Source organism: Gossypium arboreum, chromosome 13 (assembly GCF_025698485.1).
Source record: "Gossypium arboreum isolate Shixiya-1 chromosome 13, ASM2569848v2, whole genome shotgun sequence".
NCBI classification, from domain to species: Eukaryota; Viridiplantae; Streptophyta; class Magnoliopsida; order Malvales; family Malvaceae; genus Gossypium; species Gossypium arboreum.
Genome location: NC_069082.1, coordinates 73,911,469 through 73,915,871, shown reverse-complemented (window position 1 = coordinate 73,915,871; position 4,403 = coordinate 73,911,469). Strand labels below are relative to the sequence as shown.

Sequence of the window (4,403 nt, the reverse complement as noted above, 5' to 3'; positions counted from 1 at the left end):
CGTATTGTTATCCATGTTTAGAATACTTTAGTTTACCAATTCTTGAAATGCCCTCGACTTGTAAAATTACCAAAGTACTCCGATTCTGTAATTACTGTTTTACCCTCGGTTCTGAATTACTATTTTACCCTCGATTTCTGAATTACCGCTTTTACCCTCGGTTACTGTAATTATTGTTTTACCTCGATTTACTGAATTACTGTTTTACCCTCGATTTGTAAAATTACCGTTTTACCCTCTATTTACGAATTACCGTTTTACCCTCGGTTCTGTAATTACTATTTTACCTCAATTTATAGAATTACCGCTTTTACCCTAATTTACATAATTACCATTTTACCCAGATTTACATAATTATCGTTTTACCCTCGATTTACAGAATTACCGTTTTACCCTCGATTTACAGAATTACCATTTTACCCTCGATTTATAGAATTACTGTTTTACCTTTGATTTATAGAATTACTGTTTTACCCTCGATTTACAAAATTACTAAAATACCCTTGGTTTGTGAAATTACCGCAATACCCTCAATTTGTAAAACTACCAAAATACCCCTGTATGGTAAAATGACGAATATGCCCTTATGTTCCGTATGACTGATGTGCTTAGGATTTACATATATTGATATTGGATTAGTTAAGTTTGAGTGACAGGTGGTGGTTATCGTAGGCGATTGATTTTGGAAATGTTTCAACTTCAACCCAAAACAGGTGTGTACTAACCCTCTAGATAGCTTAGATTAATATTTTCTGAAAAGCCGAAAGCTTCATATTTTAGTGATTCGGGAATTAATATTTAGATCTATTTTCTACGCACGTTTAAGTTGGATTCACAACGGATATGGGTAGGAAGGTATTTGGAACGTTCTTCAATGAGTAGATCTCTTGGTAAGTATTCGAACCTTCTTTCCATTTGTATCTTGTGGTTTAAGAAAAGCTGAAAACCCCTCTGTCGACTAAGGCTAAAAGGATTTTTGGTGTTATTTGGTTTGTTGGTGCTAGTGAGGATTAAAGGCTACCGATCGAGGAGTGTGTGAAAAGCTTGGATCATCGGAGTGACTAAATCTAGTCATCAACTTCGGTAAAGGTATGAACCCAAGGGCCATTGTGGATGGTGGCCGAATGTGTAAGTGATGATAATAGGTAGTTTTCGATTTGGTTTAATAATAACATGGTCTAATCTATAAGTGGTTGATTATAGGACAAATCGCATAGGAGATCTCGTCAAGGAATATCGCAAATCAGGTGTGTAACGAACCCTTTTTCATAGCTTAAAGCGATAAAATGCGAAAAGCCGAAATGCCGAAATTACGGCATTTCGAGGACGTGTGAGCGTTTAACGCTCACTAGTTAGTTAAAATTGATGAGATGATGATTGGGAACAATGGAAACGGTAAGGACGTGATTTTGGCGTTCACGGTAAGTTGGGCCTCGAGGGGCTGAATTAGGGCCCAATAGGCTTTCGGGCCCATTTGGGTAAATTTGGTAGAAAATGGGAAATCTGTTAAATTGCATGATAAGACTGTTAAAACCGTTATGGAATATAGACTAAATGGGCCTAGATGACAGAATCGGCTAAGTAGGCCCTATTAGGGTTTTTTTTTGGCCCAATAACTCGTTTTCGCTAAAAATGGGCCAGAATCACTGTTTGCACCCATGAATTGTTTGTAACCGTTAATGAACATGGAAACCTTAATTTTTGGTAAAATTAAAAGATTACCCTTATAATATGAAAATGACCGTTTTGCCCCTAAGTAAAAATAACCATTATACCCCTAGGGTTTATATATGAACTTAATGCATGGGATTTTGATGCACATGATATGTATGATATGCACACGAGATGTTCATAAATGCATTGGGTTGGGTTTTTTATATGAATGGAGGAAGTGAAAAAGGGCTTATGCCCCAGTTATTAAAGGGCTTATGCCCCGATTATCAAAAGGGCTTATGCCCCGATTATCAAAAGGGCTTATGCCCCGATTATCAAAAGAGCTTACGCCTAGTTATTAAAGGGCTTATGCCCGATTATAAAAAGGGCTTTTGCCCCGATTATTAAAAAGGCTAGGCCTCGGTTATATGATAAAGCAACTAAGGCGCCTTTGGAGAGTTATGGCGGGGTGGGTCGAGTTAATCCCACATGGTGTGTTGGTTGGTACGGTGGAGAGTAGCGGATGGTGGGTTGAGTAGTCTCCCGGATGGGTTTGCATTCTTTCATTGACATTATATGTGATATTGAAATGGGCCTATGGGCCATACCGTTTACCGTAAAGGCTTCGGCCCAGTAATATGAAATTTGAAAAGGCTTCGGCCCAGTGTTATGAAATATGAAATATGAAAAGGGCTATGGCCCAGTACATGTTTGAGATTGGATTTGGGCTTAGACCCAACAGGCTGTTATTATTTTGGGCTCTGAAAGGGGCTTGTTGCATACTGAGTTTCCAAACTCACCCCCTTTCCTTAACCTTGCAGGTGAGCCTTGATGTGGGGACTTGGGCCGGAAGGGATTCAGAGTAGCCATGGTGATCGTCTTTTGGCTTTTAAACAAGCGTTGGTTTTCATTAAATTTCCTTTAATTATTATTTATTTTGGGTTGTAATAAGGCCATTTTAACTTTTCTTTTATTTCTTTTCGGGATTACTTTAATTTTAATAACTTTAAATCGGTTGATAATTATTCAAATGGGCTAGACTTAGGACGTGTTTTCAAAATGATACTTGTTTTCAAAATATCTCAACACCACGATTAATCGATTTATCAAAGACGCCCACTTAAACAAATTTAAACTCGATATGACAAAGTGTGGCTATGGTTGTGGGCATGTCTAGGATTGGATCCAATTAAAGAGCTTGGTACTTAAGCGACCTTCATGACTCACCTCCTCTATCTCGGATACCTACGGTGCCCGACTTCCATACACTTTGTTAACTCAACAAAATATATGGTTTTAAAACATTAAAAACGGAACGTGGGTTTTCAACTCCAATGTGGCATAAAGATTCGGCCATAACGTCTGGGCCGGGTTTGGGGTGTTACATTTAGTGGTATCAGAGCTAAGTTACAACAACTCGGCTGTGGATCGGGTCCGAAAATTTTTCAAAAATTTAGGCCTAAGAAGGGTATTTTGGAAATGGTTTTTCATTTTAAAGATGTTTTATGAGTATATATGTTAAAATAGTCCAAGTTTTTCTGTTTTAAATCAAGAGTTTCAAAATAAAGGGTGTTTTCAAATCAAAGTTTTAAATTTCTATTTTGGTGATCAAAACATGGTTTTCGAGTTTTAAATGGATTGAGAAAGAAGTGGCGACTTGAATCCCGGCACCAAGTCTGTAAGTATTTACATTCCTCATATTACACTATATTAAGATATTATGTAGATAGAACTGAGACCATATCATGACATTATAACTAGGGCAACCCTAAAAACTCTAGGATACCTGAGGCGTAGCTAGGCTATGATTACGTGAAAATAGAAACTTTAAAATACTATCTCTCGCATAAGACATATGAATAAATAGTAAAATTTTTGAGATCTTTGTAGTTAATTGATATGTGTACTGGTAATGTAGAGTATTGATATGGATTCTGAGGGTAAGCAAAGTCTACCAACTTCGGGTAGCGGTAACTCGGAGCTTGGTACTGAGGCACTGGCCGAGTTAGTAAGGAAAGTGGTAGAGGAAGTATTGGATACCAAAATTAAGGAAATTAGGGAAACGCTTCAAGCAGGGTGCTTGGAGTGTAAGAAAAGGAAGGATTCTAGTTCTCAGAAAACCAAGCCTCGTTCTGTGAATCATGTTAAGGCACGACCAAACTATCCAATCTGCAAAGACTGCAACGGACGTCATCCGGGTGAATGCCATAGGAAGACAGGAGCATGTCTTAGATGTGGGTCCAAGGAGCATCGAGCTCGGGATCGCCAAGTTTATTTTATTTAAATATGTGTTATGAATTGTATGCGTGCTTGATAAATGTTTCTTTACTTTGGTAATTAGATGTTTTGGGTCGTACTAAGAATTATTTTTAATTAGAGTGCGTAGCGGAAGCATAGAGGTTTGACTTGAGTAATCTGATTAGTTGATAGTTGGAAATTTCGAGGACGAAATTTCTTTAAGGAGTAGAATTGTAACACCCCGAATTTGGGCCTAGAAGTATTAGGCCTTGAGTGTGGGTCCGTAAAGAGGTTGTATATAGGTATTTAATTATGCAATGAAATAATACAATTAAATGTTTGCTATTAGTGGTTAATGGCTTTGAGAAGTGTTGGAGAAATCTTGGGTTCAAACTTGGGCTTTAGCAAAATTTTGGTATTAAGTGAAAAAAAACACGGATGCTTGGATGAGGGTTTTAAATTATTGTGTTAAATAAATGACACAAGGAAGCTTGTAGTCTAGTGGTTGTGGT

General features: G+C 37.5%; 1 long non-coding RNA gene across 1 annotated transcript; it reads left to right on the top strand.

The window, feature by feature from the left end:
* Nucleotides 1-1,018: 1,018 nt before the first annotated feature.
* On the top strand, nt 1,019-2,576 carry LOC128286556 (uncharacterized). Its single transcript, XR_008277163.1, has 3 exons — nt 1,019-1,089; nt 1,204-1,247; nt 2,475-2,576. It is a non-coding gene; the product is annotated as an uncharacterized LOC128286556 (long non-coding RNA).
* Nucleotides 2,577-4,403: the final 1,827 nt, after the last annotated feature.